At 44.3% G+C, this 16,827-nt stretch overlaps 1 long non-coding RNA gene across 1 annotated transcript; it reads right to left on the bottom strand.

Annotated features, from left to right (window-relative positions):
- Nucleotides 1–10,978: 10,978 nt before the first annotated feature.
- Nucleotides 10,979–16,048, bottom strand: LOC111948480 (uncharacterized). The gene is made up of 4 exons (XR_013647194.1): nt 15,671–16,048; nt 15,306–15,590; nt 14,803–14,888; nt 10,979–14,726 (listed from the first exon to the last, which is right to left on the bottom strand). It is a non-coding gene; the product is annotated as an uncharacterized LOC111948480 (long non-coding RNA).
- Between the last annotated feature and the right edge of the window lie 779 nt (nt 16,049–16,827).

The raw sequence follows: 16,827 nt of genomic DNA, 5'->3' as shown, positions 1-16,827 counted from the left end.
TGGTCTATGTCAATGCAGGTTTCAGGTATCTGCTCTCAAAACTGCTTGTCAGAAGTCAGAACTCTGTCTCCTCCTCTGGTCACCGACTGGAACAGTCTCCAGAGAACTGCAAGCACTTCATCTCCCAGCACCCCCAGCGTGAACTTCCTGGATGCCACACACCTGACTCTCATTCAGTCAATCAACCAAAGTCCACTTCAGCAAGTGCAAAACACGACACGATGCAGGAATAAGAAATGTTGGACATGGGTTTATTTGTATGTATGCATGGACATATGCATGCACACGAGAGTGTATTGTGTATGTGTTGACATGTATGTGTGCTAACATGTTTGTAATACTTATATGTGTTTGGATGAGTGATAGGCCACGCCCTTTAGGAAAACATTTAATTGTTATAGTTATAGGGGTTTATATAAATATGTTCCTGATGGATCTGAGGCTCCTGATTGTGACAGTAGCATCTGTCCAACATAGACAGACACACACACACACTCACATTCACACTCAGTCATGAAATGAGGATGTCAGAGTTCCTGCAGAAACACATGTGAACCACCAGAGGGCAGAAAAGTCTGAGTGTCGACTCCTGCTGAGTGGTTCTTAGAGATCGTGCCGTCACTTTTACTGGAAACTTAAAGTTATCATTTACAGCTTTTGCTTCACTTTAGTTCAATCCACAATTAAAGTGTTTACTGATTTACATGGGGGTTGCATGGTGGTGTAGTGGGAAGCACTCTAACCTCCCAAATGGTTCAAATCCCAGGGGGGAGTATTTGCATGTTCTACTTGTGCATGTGTGGGTTTTCTCCCGTTTCCTCCCCCAGTCCAAAAACACGCTTCATAGGTTCATTGATCACAGCTTGTCCATTAGGTGTGAATGTGTGGTTGTGTGGCGCTGTAACAGACTGGTGACCTGACCCCACGTTCACTAGATAGAATAGGCTCCAGCAACCCCGGTAACCCAACTAAGATTCAGCAGCTTAAGAGGACGGAAGATTTCACTTGTAAATATTTTCATCCCACTTTTCTACCTCGCTCTAAGGCCCAGTGCTCTTTCCAGTCACATTCACTCACTGATGGCGGCTCAGCGGCCAAACACTGGCGCCAATCTGTGACCACAAGACGATGCTGAAGTTGGCTTCTGATTCACAGCTTCTGCTTCGTGAGGCACTAAAGGAACATTCTGCTGCATTTTTCACACTAAGATCACCTAAAACCAGGTCCTGATCAAAAACCACAGGACCTGGACTGCTCTAACATGGATTAAATTATGCATTAGATACGTTGGCCGACAGGTCCAGTCAGAGGTCTACCGCTCTACCACTGCACCACAGCCGTCCCATATGATTTATGGAAGAATACTTTTTTTAAATATTCATCTCTGTTCAAACTTTGGTGCCATCAAGCAGAATTTACCTGCAGCCGTTTTCAATTGATGCTCCTCTTAATTTTCTCTCTTCTGGGAGCTTCTGCTTCTCCATAGAGCGCCCCCTGGAGGACTGAAGGAGCCCCACAGCCCAGCTCCCTACAGACCACCTCTGTATCCAGCAGGTCAAAGTCATCTTCACACACGGAGGACCACCAGTTGTTGGACTTCACCTCCAGCCTGCCTGAACACCGACTGGATCTGTTCTCCAGCCTGACAGAGTCTGGAAAGAGATGAAGAGCAGATCAGACATTGATCAGATGATGGTCTCTCTCATGTGGGGTCTGTGGGAACTTTCATTCCATTGACTTTCCTGGATGGAACTGAAGTGTTTCAGTGTTTTATTGTCTTCTTTACATTTTTCTCTTCTTCCTTAAAGTCACAGAGAGACACACTAATAAACTCACCTGAACAAGTTATGTTCAAATTGTCTCTTGTTTCTCTGACTGACACCAGAGAACCACAATCCAGTCTTCTGCAAACATTGGCTAGAATCTTCATGTCTATGTCCCATACTTCACTCCACTCAGATCCCTGGATCCTCCTCTGCAGTCCACCAGTACAGCGACTGTCTGTTCCTACCAACCTGAATTCTTCTGGACCTACTGAGCACAGACACAGTAATGCCATGAAGCATTGGGACTTCAGCACAACCTACAGCAGATTGTGTTGTTGTGGGTTTGTCTCATTGACCTGTTGTGTGTTCAGCCCACAGTCCTGTGGAGAAACCAGAGAGGGAGCGTGAAGAAGATTAGTCAACTTTCTACAACATGTCACGTGTCCACACTGAAATCTACAGCTATCACTGAATGAAGGTGAGACTCTCATGAAGCCTTAGTCACAGATGCTCTAAAGCTGCGTTCACATCACCCTCAGAAAGACGCGTTTCAGTGTCCACTTCTAGTAAATATTCTATGTCAGGGGTCCCCATATCCAGGCCTGTTATTTTTGGCGGTTGTTTTGAAGCTCCTCATTGGCTAAACTCACCTGATCCAAATAACCAGCAGCAGATAAGGCAGGATTTCTGGAAAAGAAGCAGGACAACGGTCCTCCAGACCTAGATTTGGAGACCCCTGGTCTATGTCAATGCAGGTTTCAGGCATCTGAACTCAAAACTCCTTGGCCGCCTTTACACTGCATGGTTCAAGTGACCCAATTCCGATTTTTTCCTCTCACGTGGCACAGATCTATGGAAGCAATTCTGTAGCATAAATAAAAATAAAAGTCAAAACCAGAAATGCTTTTTCATTTTCAAAATGAAGCTGCATTTTTTGACTCAAAAATAAAATGAAAAAGCAATCCACCAAAATGCTTTTTCATTTCCTTCCTCAACACAGCTTATTCTGTCACTTAATTAAAATTAAAATGAAAATAGTATTTGACATTTCATTTTCAAAAAGGTCCATGGTAAATGTGTACCGACGCACCGCGGACAAGCTTTTTTCTTCGGACCTCCAGCTGCCTTCGCATAGCGGAGCGCGAAGCTCCCGATGATCGCTGAAGGCGGAAATGAAATGCTGCTGCAATCTGAGAAACCATCATATGAATTTGTGTTTCCAGTGGTGTCCAGAACAAAATAAAGACTGATGTAATTCCCACATATTTACACATTTATTTGCAGCTTTGCGCTGAATTTTCTGCTCAGGAGGAGGACCGCAGAAGGCGGACATGCTGCTATGTAGTCCTGAGAAGCTGTGGAAACTCATCAGAAGTTCACAACCATCACAAAGCCGTCTTCTCTGCCGCTAACACAGTCTGCTCCTGTTGCGTGCGTGTGCGTCAGTCAGCAGCCGGACACACGGAGAAAGCAGTGACGTCATCGCCCCGCCTCCCCTCTGCTAATGCTTTTAACAGGTTTTTAAAGCAACATGAAATATATTGAATAATATAATGGCTAATTTAAAATCTGTGTGCAGGTTTTTCACAATTTCATGATCTTTTTATATATTTATGAGATATTTATTGGTTGATTGTGTATTTGCATGAGGTCATATTTATTTATTGAATTAAATATTTATTTATTTAATTATGAACAGTTTAGGACTCCATACGTCCGCAAACACCTCCTCATTCAAAACTCAGAGAGAGCTGAGCAGCCCTCCCTTTTACTCCCCCATGCATCCCCTCAGGAGCGCCCAAAACAACGCCTCCTCCCGTCGCCGCCTTGCCTGCATGACAACCGCAGTCACAAAAGTCTGAAAGAGGTCCGCGGAAGGCGGAAATACTGCTACGTAGTCCTCAGAACGTCTACGTTTGATAGTTTCAGGATTGTATAGTGTAAATGCAAAAATCAGATACGGGTCACTTTTAAAAGATTATGTAAGCGGGTCTTCAAGAAAATCGGATATAGTCAGGAAATCGGATATGAGCATCAAGACCTGCAGTGTAAATGCGGCCCTTGTCAGAAGGCAGAACTCTGTCTCCCCCTCTGGTCACTGGCTGGAGCAGTCTCCAAAGAACAAGCACTTCATCTCCCAGCACCCCCAGCGTGAACTTCCTGGATGCCACACACCTGACTCTCATTCAGTCAATCAACCAAAGTCTACTTCAGCAAGTGCAAAACACGACACGATGCAGGAATCATAAATGTTTATTTGTATGTATGTATGGACAAATGCATGCGTACAAGAGTGTATTGTGTACGTGTTGACATGTGTGTGTGCTAACATGTTTGTAATACTTGAATGTGTGTGGATGAGTGACAGGCCCCGCCCTTTAGGAAAACATTTAATTGTTATAGTTATAGGGGTTTATATAAATATGTTCCTCGTGGAACTGAGGCTCCTGATTGTAACAGTAGCATCTGTCCAACACACAAACTACACACACACTCACTTTCACACTCAGAGTCATGAACTGAGGATGTCAGAGTTCCTGCAGAAACGCATGTGAACCACCAGAGGGCAGAAAAGTCTGAGTGTCGACTCCTGCTGAGTGGATCTTAGAGACCCTGCCGTCACTTTTACTGGAAACTTAAAGTTATCATTTACAGCTTTTGAGTCACTTTAGTTCAATCCACAATTAAAGTGTTTACTGATTTACATGGGGGTTGCATGGTGGTGTAGTGGGAAGCACTCTAACCTCCCCAATGGTTCAAATCCCAGGGGGGAGTGTTTGCATGTTCTACTTGTACATGTGTGGGTTTTCTCCCGTTTCCTCCCCCAGTCCAAAAACACGCTTCATAGGTTCATTGATCAGAGCTTGTCCATTAGGTGTGAATGTGCCGTTTTCAATTGATGCTCCTCTTAATTTTCTCAGGGTCCCTACCTACTGAGACCAGAATGGTCTCCATGGAAACAACCCCATCCTCAACATGAGGCCCCTCATGAGGAGAACAGCGCGTCATGTGTGACATTCTCCAACTCCAATGCACGGATTCTTCTGCAGTCAGCAGGAATGCAAACAGCCGCCACTGCTTTCTCCCAGATCTAAAAGTCAAAGCCAGTCAGGATGGAAGCAGAGTTTTACCTGAGCTGCAGAGACCCACAAACAGCAGCAGAGCTGGACGCTCCATGTCCTCTCCGTCTGTCCTCCCCTCCCGTGCTCCTCTACTTATCACGCCAGTGCTCTGGCCCCGCCCTCCCAGCCTTTCTGCTCTCACTTTTTTTTCAAACTCTGACAGCCGGTTCTTCACAACATCCCTCAAAGACACTAGTTTGATGATTTTCTGGGTGTTTGTTGCTGCTGAGCATCTATAAGGGTTTGAAGTTCCTGACACTTGGGGCTCAGAACTTTACAATCAAGATCTATCTTTTAGCAGAAGAAACTTCAGGAGTAGAACCAAGATGTGATCAACATCAAAACAAGAGTTTCCTCTGAGGAAGACTCTGGTCACCTTAGAAAGGTGGAGGAAGCTCAGGAGTCTGGAAGGAGCTTGGAGTTGAGCCGTCGCTCCACATCAGAGAAAGGTGGTTTATAGCAAATGAATTCAGCTTCCAAAGAAAAGGAGCAGAGAAAAACGGCCTTCATCTGCTCTGGATTTGTTCATTATGGGATGGCAAGCTAAGAAAACAATAAGAATCATTGAAGTTTTAAAGAATATTGTAATCCTTGTTCTATCCTAGGCACTTTACCATTGGGAGTGGGGTCATCTAGACCCACTAGACAGTGCTCTGAACCTTTTTTCATCAATGATTGATTTCAATGATGTCTATGGATTACATGAAATCTTTCCACCTTCATCCACCTTTGTCATGGTAGGGAGAACACATTAATGTAAGGGTGGGGGGTCATCTAAGATAGCACAAAGGTTAAAAAGGTGGAAAAACTTCCTCATTCTGACTCTTTTCCATGAGGTTCAGAATTTTAACTAAAATAAAAGTCAAACTGCAGAGCAGCTCAGCTGCTGCAGCACAAATGTCAGACGATCATATCTAGTCAGAAGAGTTTCCTGTTGAACCGTTTTGCAGATCTGTTATCAAGGATCCTATTTCCTGATGAAGATTCAGAGATCAAGCTTTGAAATAATCTTTGGGTTCAGAAAGAGAGCTTGGCTGAATTTTACCCTCATGGGGGAAATATGTTGTTTTTAATTGTCTTTGTGGCAAAAGTTTTGCCATGTCCTCAGATGTGGCAACACTTTTTGTGTCAAACAAATAAATATGAACATCGCCTCACATCTATGATGGTTGTATAAATGTATTGGGGTAAAATAATAGTCTGCATGGTGGTGCAGTGGTTAACACTCTTGCAGCATAAATGGTTGCAGAACAAAATCGTTTTGGAAACCCTGGAAATGCAAAGAGACACGATTATGAAGCTCAGTTTAAACTGCAGCTATCAGCTACGTGGAGGAACACGGGAATCCAGCAGCTGCAGTTCGGTCCCTTGGCAGCCGACTTGCTGCGTGTCTGCATGTCTGCATGTCTGCATGTCTCCTATTCACAGCTTGAAGCCAGCAATTCTGATTAAAAGGAAAAAAAACTATCTTGTTTCTTTAGAAATGCATCTGTGGTTCACTATCTGTGTTCATACAAAATGACTGAGATACTTGCTGACTCATTTGAACGTTTATCAGAAGATTTATTGAGGCCGGAAGTCTGAATCTGTGAAGATCTTTCTAACTGAACTGAACCTCAGCTGTCAGAGAATTTAAAATAATGAATCCATGGTTCACAAGTGAGGAAGCTGGAAAACAAAGTCCAACAAGACAAGAAGACGCAGCAGCAGCTGAGTTTCTGCAGAAACAAGGCGAGGTTGCCTCTGTCAGACTGTAGGACGTAAACTTGGACTGATGCGTCTGCTTTCACTGATCTTTGGAGCCGCACGGCAATGAGACGGACTTTGACGATGACGGAAGGGAAGCTGGCTGTCATGGTTTGGGTTTCTTTCCATTGGTTTTTGCTTTCCGTCTTGTTTCAGTCTCTCCTGATCATGTTCACCTGTGTCTTGTCTGTCCTGTCTGTATTTAAGTCTTGTCTCTGCCTTCCTCTTGTGCTGGTCCATTAATGTCTCTTACTCCCTTCTGCCCTGTGTTCATGCTATATCCACAAATGGACCACCCATATTTTTTCCTGGACCCAGCGGAGTGGGGCATGCATTTGCTGGAGCCTTACTGCTTAGAAGCAGAGCGGACCAGGTCATACTGGGATTTTGACCAGGCCCAGTTCTCCGCTTTTGCCATGAAGGGGAGCTGTCATCACCGCCCCCTTCAAAGTCCACTTCCTGTTCTGGAGTGGTCCGGGATGCACCACAGCCTGATCCAGTGGTGGTCCTGGATGCACCCCAACCCATCTCTTCTCCCAAGAGAGTGCCTACTGCACCCCGACCTGTCCCTGCTCACAGGAGGGTGCCGGACGCACTCTGGCCTGAGCCAGTTCCCCGTCAAAGTACCGCCCCGCTGCTTCGCCGGACCTGACCAGCAAATTTTGGCCAATCAGATCAACCAGTAAGGTTTCCGCCCCAAAGTGACAAACACACCTCTGAACACTGCCCAGGTCAACGTGCAAAGGGCAAATGACGGAGCCAGATCCTCGCTCAGTTGGGATTACAGGCCTGCAGTTGTAAAATGGGGGGGGTCACTCGATTAGAATTGCTCCTGCACGGTTGTAAGGTTCCTCACTCAGTTCCTGAATACTCCCACTCAGTTGTCTTTATTCTTTATGCCCTTTAACTTTATGGCAGCCATGAAACGCCATAGTGGTGAACCCCACCTGCACTCAACAGTTGCTAGGATAGGCTCCAGCAACCCTGCAACCCTCAAAGGGATTCAGCTAAATATGAAGATGGATGGATGGATGGATGGATGGATGGATGGATGGATGGATGGATGGATGGATGGATGGATGGATGGATGGATGGATGGATGGATGGATGGATGTAAAAATGTTGCATTTCTGTTTTCCTGAAGGGCGGTTAGAGGCAGACAAAGGTTCACTGCAGCAGAGGAGGAGGCAACGTGTCCCAGTTTCCCAGCTAAGGATGAAGGAGACGAGGTGAAGACTTTAGGAGGGGGGACCTGGAGCGGTTTCAGGACACACTGGAAAAGATGGTTGGATTTCTCTGCTGTTTCACAATCAGACACAGACAGACACGTCCTTCACATGACCTCAGGGTCAAATCTGTCCCTTGCTCTGGAGTTGTGACCAGCTCACGGGTGTCGTCCACTTTTTCTTAGTTCCTTTCATTTTTGCAGCTGGTTAGATTTGTTGAACTTTAGTTCTTTCCAATCTTATCTTCTGGTTGCATCTTTGATCAGATCTAAACTGAAGCTTCCAGCTGCGTTTGACACGACCTCCACTTCCACCGTTTGAATGCTACTTCATCTCATGTTGCCTCTTTGCCACAAAAACTCTGCTGTCTTTGCTTCCAAATTCAACTTTACACCATGTTTTGAAATCATTGATGTCATGTTCTCTTTAAAAGGAGAGCAGGTTTTCCAGAAGGAGGTTGATTTTCTTTGAATGTCACTGAAACATAAATGCAACATTTGAGCTTCATCTGTTTCTGATGTTTGCTAAAATCAGCAGACCTCGTTAGAAAGTCAAGAATTTTCCAAAATGTTTATTCATCTGAATCCTAACCTGCAAAACAGAAGACAGAGAACAAAACAAAAAAACTAACAGCACAGAACTAAAATGAAGAACCAGAATCCTTCAAGAAGTTAGAAAAACATGAAAAAATGTACATTTCTTAACAATATTTTTGACTTTCTTTCTCCCGTTTACTTTTATTGGGCTTCAATAAGAAAACAATAAAAAGTGCATCTTTGTGTCCAGCTGCAATTCTTTTTAAAGAAGCTAGGAGAACAAGGAACGAGTGGAGCAGGAGTGTTTGTTTCCTGGAGCTGAACTCAGCAACTCACGTTTACCAGAAGACCTGTCATGGCTAGCTTGGCGAGACAGACCCAGACGCTGGAACCCGGAGGGAAAACACAGGTGAGCTAGTGGGTGAGTAATAATTTTTTATTTTTCTCGGTCCAGTGAGGTAGTTGGCGTTGCGGGAGGTCAGATGATGCCTCGTCGCATGGCTGGAGATTCGGCAGAGGCTCGTGGCGAGACAGGATGTAGGTTGAGGCTTAGAGCCGTGAGAGATGAGGACACAGGTGGCCACTCGTGGGAATGACTTCCTGAGCATGAGACAGAGAGCGAGACTTAGGCAAAAAGCAAGAGTACGTGAACTAGAGAAATAGTGACCAAACTATGCACCATCAGGGGCAACTGCTGGTCCAGGATCTTCTTAATTAGGCAGGCAGGTGATGAGGTGAGTGGTAACAACTGTGTCGCATCAGGAGCCAAGCAGAGAGTGGAGGGGGAGGAAGCTGACAGAGGCACCATGACAAGACCTGACTTCCTGTGCAACTTCCTGTTCTGACTAATGAAAGACTCACCATCAGAGCAGCTTTTTGAAAATCTGTGTCTTAGAGTCTCAGTCACAGCACCTGTACGGGTTAACCTGACTGTTTTTGGGTTGTCTGGGTCCATGGAGGGTCGTAGAGGAGCGGCTGCATCTAAAGGGGAGCACATGTGTGTCTTGAGGCTCGTACAGCCGCCACAAGGAACGGCACTTAAATGGAACGTAGCGTTGTCGTGCGTCTAGTTACATGCACTTATGATGTACAGGTGATGATGTCGTACAGCGTCCTGATGCTGCACTCTAGTCGTTAATAGGTGTGAGGACTGGCCCTCTTACTGACCACACACAGGAGGTGCACATGATACGCTAGTGCCCCCCAGGACGCCCACTATGATTGTCTAGAGCAGGGGTACTAAACTCATTTATGTTCGGGGGCCACATTCAACCCGTCTGAGCCCAAGTGGGCCGGATCAGAAACATATGGATCTTAAATAAAATGCTTTTCACTTTAAAAACACATTGGTTTATTTAATTTTAGAGGGAGAGGGAGACGGACAGAGATGTACAAAAGGAGGGGGCTGGGGCTTTCCCCTCTCAGAAGATTCTTCTGAATGGCCTTCACCACACAAATTTGGAGGGATCTGGTTAAAAATAGCTCACAAAAATGTTCTGCTGGGTCATATCTATGATCAGATAAGAAGTAATGACATTTATATTTAAACAATAAAGATGTGGGTGTTCAGATAGCTTTAGGAGGGGTGGATGGAATGTTTTATTGTGTGCATTTATGACTGTGTGTGTGTGTGTGGGGGGGGGGGGGGGGGGGCGCATCCCCCTATGAAATTAGGTAGTTGCCCCCCTGATCTGTGTCATCAGTGGATTAAAGATGTTTAGTTGTTTAAAGTGTTTTTGAAACATGAATTGTGTAAATCTGATAGTATTGCATCCAAACCGATGCATCTCTGCGTCTTTTGCATCTGCAGGTGGACATGCGGCCGTCCACCCCGTTCTGATGATCAGGTTCTGGACCCGTCTACTCGCCGTGGTGCGCCTGCTGGAACCTCCAGAGTGACACCTGAAGGGGGACATCTACAATAGCAGTCGTTACCCAGAAGCCTCCATGCCGCTGGGACGGACATGTGGGACGCAGGTCGGGGCTCCAAGCCTGCTGGTGTTCGGCGCTGCTGGTATTTTTCTTGGAAATGTTGTAATTTATCTCCTTAAAGCCTTTGTCACAAGCATCTGAACGGGGGATAAATGATGGAGGCATCCAGGTGGGACTGAGGCTTAAAACATTTTATTTTTACACATAAAAAGACATTTATAAGTGAAACCCATTTCTGAAACACTTTTGTCTAGAAACTGTTTGCTGCAAAAGGGTTTATATGTTGACTAAGCAACAAAGACTGAAGCGTTTTGGGTTTTTTCCTTCCATACGTGGAAATGTGCAGTATTTCAAATTTCAATCCATTTGTTTTGGTGTGGTTTTTGCACCGTCAGCAGCCAGAGCTAACCCTTTTGCAGGTAAACTAGCGTGTTTTCATGTTGCTTTCTGTTCACATCCAAGCAGCTGGAAAAAGCTGTTTGGAGGTTCCTTTGTGTTGGAACCAGAGGAACATCTGCAGTTTCAGGGGGAGGCTGAAGCCCCCCCAGAGGCTCAGACGGCGTCTCCTGGATCCATGAAGATCTCTGCTGACGAGGAACTCATGAGCAAGGAAATGTATTTCAGAAAGGCACAGATTCCACACAATTCTGAGAGAGTCCATCCAAAAACTTTATTGACTTTAGAAATATACAGAAATACAGAAATGTGTTATCACTTGAACTGAAATACAAGAAAATGAAAAGACAAACATAAAGGATCACCCAGGAACTGTAAATAAACTTTATTTTTACATAAAAATTTTAGATGTATCATTTAATCTACAGCTTCCTCCTCTGCAAAATGATTCATAACCTGATGAACCTGATTAAATTAATCTGTCCAGAAGGGATACACACATTTATTTTCTTGCTGTTAGATTTTATGAAAACAGAAAAACAAAAGTAACAGAAATGTGTCAACATAAGGTGAAAATACAAACACTTTTTTTCCCGGTAGGATTGTCATAAATACTGTTTTCAGATTAAGACTGTAAATAAATTCATGACTGTTTCAGTATTGAATGTTTGACATTGGAGCCTGAGAAGCAGACTGAATTTTCTGAGTAACAAGCTTGTAATTATCTGATGAACTGATCGAATCGCCTCCAGCAGGAAGTCAAGGAGTCAACGTTTAAAACCCCAACAGACAGGAAGGACTGTCAACGTCTGTGATCAGGTGTTTGCTTTGAATCTCAGATCAATAATCTTTGTTTTAATGCTGCTCAGCTTTGAGCCTGAACTGACATTTAAGGTGTCAGCGCACTGATGACATCATCAACACGTCATGGGCCAAAGCTGAGCTCCTGATTGTTTGATGTGGTGCCAAACTTTGACAAAGTTTAGACGTTAGGCCTTGTCAAGGTTATTTCTGAAAACTAAAGACCGGATCAAAAAACAGACACCAAGAGCTCAGAACGATTTCCCACCAGGAGATCTGGAAACAGACAACCAACAGCTCTAAGGACGTCTGTCTGACCTCACATCTTTATTCAGAATTGGGTTTCCCTCTGACCACGGAAACTCCTTATGTTGGTAATAACATGTGAAAAACATGTCAGGAGGAAGAAAACATATAAACACAGTCCGACACAGCTACACGTTTATCCCGTTGGTGCATTCACAATAAGACTCAACCAAACGGTGTCCCTCTCAGAATCACTTCAACATCATAGAACAACCAGAAATAATCCATATTTAAGGCGCTTTTTTAAAGAAAACTGAAGGCCTTAATGTGCGCCTTGTCGAGCTGACAACCCTAACTTGGAAACATGACGCCCCTGACACGTGAATCGAGTTCAGTGTCTTCCTGTTTCGACTGTTCCTGTCCTCTTCATCATCCTCACCACCAGAGTCAAGCCCACAGCAACATTCTGTGCCGTCTGGATACGCTCTCTCCATCCACGGCTGTGCTGTCACTCATCTTTTTCCTCCTCCAAGTCCTTCACTCCTGCCTTTCCTTCTATCTGTCTACTAACAATTCTTCCTCCTCTCCTTCTTCCACCATCAGTCGTCCAATTTCTACCCTGCATGTCAACGGCACGGTGGTGGTTGTTGTTGAACCAGACCAGGACACATCTGGTGTGATTGGCATGATTGATTGGTCCTAATGTTTGCCAGATCTGTATTTCAGTTTGCTGAGTCCTGCATTTCCTTGGTAACGTCTGCAAATATTCAATGGAAGTAAATTCTAAATATTCCATAAAAGCTAGTTGATTAAGTGATGGCGGGGCCAATAAAGGTAATCTTAGGCCGGATTGTGTCACTACTCTCTACCACTAAAAACTATATAGTGCAGGAAAAACCAGTGGGCTGGATTGTAACACAACATGGACCCACAACTCACTGCTTCTATTTTATTCAATAGCAAAAATATGAACTTTTATAAAGAATATTAATAAATCCACTGTTATGATGATGAAAATGTGGATGAAATAAAGTTTCTTTTTTTTTCAAATGACAAAAAGTTCAAAAGCAGTGCATTGTGGTCTATATTAGCCAATCCAGTGAGCATCTGTTCACAGTGGACACCCCAAAACAATGATGAACGTCTATTGACAGTAAAAGAGAACTGGACTGAGCCAGTGTGATGTCACCCACAGAAAACAGCTTACTACCGCCTCCAGGGAAATGAAGCCGCCATTTGCCACAATTCAAAAGCGGCCGTCAGTAAACAGTTATTGGTCCAGGTTAACTTTTCTATGGCAACCATTCTATGGCAACCAGCTTGTTGGAGGTCTACACATCAGCCTTTGAAAGCGGACTCAGGATAGTCTGTCAAAGGTTTCAAACGGACTGTTTTGAAGCCGGCACTACATGATTTATTGAGGCATCAACACGAGGGGGGGAGGGGTCACTCAGTCCAGTTCTCATATACAGTCAATGCAAACCGCCGATATGGTGCACGAACCATAATTGTAACCGAAAAACCTTCTTGTACGTTTAAAACATCAAATGTATTCATCTTACACCTTTTTGTCTGACTTTATTTTTCTCCTTTTTCTTTCTAGGATTTATGAACGTGACCCATTAAACCTGGAGTGAGTTTGTGAAGAATTGTTAGAAACTCCCTTTAACTTTTATTACACTAATCAGTCTTTTTTTTTTTTGACGCCTCGCGTCGAAATTTACTCGACCAATGAGAATGGCGCTTTTGCACACGTGTCTGGAGCTTCTGAAGTTACAGTAAAACACAACTTGGGGGCGCTAAAACACAAAACTGCCTTGCTGAGCACACATACCAGCGAAGAAGATAGACGCCAAGTAGCGTCTACACTGCCGCGAAGCAATAATGACGGACATTCTAAAATATCCCCGAACCAAGCACCAGTTGGAGCTACTGGTGCTTGAAATATTCATGTTTTCTTTGTATGATTCTGACAATCGCGTAAATACTCGCTCTCTTCTTCTGAGTGAAAAGCGACTTTAAGAAGCGTAAAGTTGCGCGGCGCCACCTTGTGTACAGGAGTATTTCTGTTTTACATTAAGCGCCATCTAATGTCAGGGAATGAAATTGCATGTTCGCTCGGCTCATCGTCAGCGAAAATCGCCTGGGTGTGAACACAAAAAACGTGGCGAAAAACGCTGGCGAATAACGCCTGGCGAATATTCGTCCCGGTGTGTACGGGCCTTCAGAGTTATCTTCACTTTAGCCTTGGAGCTTCTCGCCAGCAGTAACCTGTGGGCGTGATTTTCACACGAGGTCCATCGGACGATCTTCTGAATGTGCAAATGCAGGGTTTTTATACCAACCCCATCCCTGAGCTCGTGGGTTCGGACTTTGAATGCACCATGTTCATCTGTCTGTCCCCTTCGTGTTTGTGCGAAGTAAAACCTCCACAAAAGATAAGTTTTGTCTCTGAGTCATTATTCATTATTTCTGTGTGCACGAAACTGTAGGGGAATGAACCAACCTAATTTACAGTCCTGTTTAGAATCTCCAGTTTCCTCACAGAGTTAATCAACAATAAAGTAGGTACCATTCCAAAATCATTTGCTCCAACTTTTAAAGCATGAATCTGGTGGATGAAAGCGCTTTTTACTTCACAGCTTTTGGACAACATCTGCATCCAACGCTCACCTCATTCTCTTTGTAGAAAATTAGGATTACATGAGCAAGAATGACAATGACATTTTCTATAAATGAGCTACTTTACTCATTAGTTTAATCTTTAATATTGTTTGGGGTCAAATGTTAATATTGCTGCTTATTGAATCTATTGGTAATGTAATGCAGAGTTCTACAGCTGCAGCCTGGACTCTTCATTCTTTCCTTCACACTGCAGTCCTCTCCTCTGTACAGCCTCCAGAACCAGAACCATCAGGAACGTCTCGGTTCCTCTCGTGTTCTCCGTCTGCTTTTCTAAAAGACAACAATTCACCATCACTTTAAAATACTTCAGGTCCTGTATTTGCCGTGCAGGTTGTGTGTTCAGTACCGTGGCGTAGAAGCAGGTTACGAGGATCATCGCCATCAAACCCACCGAGACGACAACCCAACGGATCATCAAACCGACCACAGAGACTGAAACAGAGGATTTCTGCTGAGTCATATTGGACATTTGATTCTTCAGGAATTGGAACTTTTTCTTGGAAAAATAATCCTAATGTTTTTATTAATCTCCCAATGGCCTGTGTGCATCTACGGGGACTAAACGTTTCTTATATCAAACAAAACCTGGGTGTCTGGAGTGATCATAGTGTTTGTTAAACGAAATAGAAAAAGGAGAATTTGTTGGTATCTAAACCCACAACTTCCTGTTCACTATCAAAATAAAGTTCTTAGGCCCAGTCAGTCTATTTTCTGAAGGTCTACCTGGCTGGTTTTCATCTTTCCTGACACACTTGGTGCTGATCTGGATCAGTAAATTCTACAATTACAGAGTGTTGCAGCAAAATGGGACATGATCAGTAAAATAATGAGGTTGGTGTTTGGTTTTACCTGAACAGATTATTTCAAGAGTAGATTGGCTTTGATCATCCCAACGCATAATATTACAGTCTTCCAGTGATGGGCCACACGGAGGCTGGATCCACCACACTGATCTGTTCAGGAAGTTGTCTTTGCTTCTAGTAGACAGAGAAGAACCACAACCCAGCTGAGCGCACACTGCAGAGGCGGAGTCCCGGCTCCAGTTAGAAGCAGCTACTGGTCCCCATTCTCCACCGTAAAACATCTCCAGTGTTCCAGCACAGTGACTGACGTGTCCCTCCAGGCGGATGATTCCTTCATGTAGACACAAACAGATACGTTATTGATAAATAATTACACCTGATACCAGTTTAAAGCTGTGGCTCCTCCTCCACCTGAACAGGTGAGGTCAACAACTTTGTCCGATGAGGAGCTTCTCTCTAGTCTGGCGTGGTTGCAGTCCAGGAGAGAAGACTCATGACCTTCACAGAGAAACTCTTTGTTCCACTTTGGAGCTTCTGCTTCTCCATAGAGCGCCCCCTGGAGGACTGAAAGAGCCCCACAGCCCAGCTCCCTACAGACCACCTCTGCATCCAGCAGGTCAAAGTCATCTTCACACACGGAGGACCACGAGTTGTTGGACTTCACCTCCAGCCTGCCTGAACACCGACTGGATCCGTTCTCCAGCCTGACAGAGTCTGTGGATCCAGAAGAGAAGACCAAGTTTAGAACGGTTCACAATGAGGAATATTTCAATTCTCTGGACTCAAACATCTCAGGTTACTAAAAAAACGCCCTAAGATTGACTCAATGACGCATCACAAACTGACAGTGAGACGTACATACAGTCGGCATCAGAAGGTTTGTTACCTGAGCAGGTGATTTCCACCGTGTGGCTGCTCATTATATCGTAATACAAACATTCCTCAATATTTAGTGGAAATGTATCTAAGCAGGGAGACCTAATACTTAAAAGTGGCTTTTCTCTTGGAAGTTGTTTAGTTGTCGATGAAACGTGGGATCCACAATTCAGATTCTCGCACACAGATGCTGATGTTCTCTCTGTTCTTAGAAATGCCCAGTGATCAACAGCTCTCCATTTTCTTCCATTTTTCACCTGGAGTTCACCAGAACAACGACTCGATCCCATCAGTCTCATAGTATCAGGATCTAAAAGATGCCAAGAAATCAAAGATTGTTTGAGAAACATGGAAACAAAACCAGGTCAAGATCTGACCTTCAATCTGTAGCAAATGCTGTCTTGCTAGCACACAAGGAAGTGCAAAAACTGCTGCTTTGTCAAAGTGGGAGGAGCTTCCCTCCACCCGTCCACTTCCCTAAAGCTCCGTTCACGTCGGCCTCAGTAACGCGTTTAAGCAGCCACTTCCAATGAAAAGTCAATGTAAACGTGCATTTAGGGCTTCTGGTTCAAAACTCTCACATTCACGCTTAGCTATGCAAGTTTCTATGACCGTTTTTAGGCTCCATGAACAAAACACACGACCTTTGAACTCACATTGAAACCAGCTGAAACTTTGACCAATCAGGGACT

Source organism: Oryzias latipes, chromosome 13, assembly GCF_053564925.1.
Source record: "Oryzias latipes strain Hd-rR chromosome 13, Olatipes_Hd-rR_3.1".
NCBI lineage: Eukaryota > Metazoa > Chordata > Actinopteri > Beloniformes > Adrianichthyidae > Oryzias > Oryzias latipes.
The sequence above is the reverse complement of the archived record's forward strand: the minus strand, read 5'-3'. Positions and strand labels throughout refer to the sequence as shown.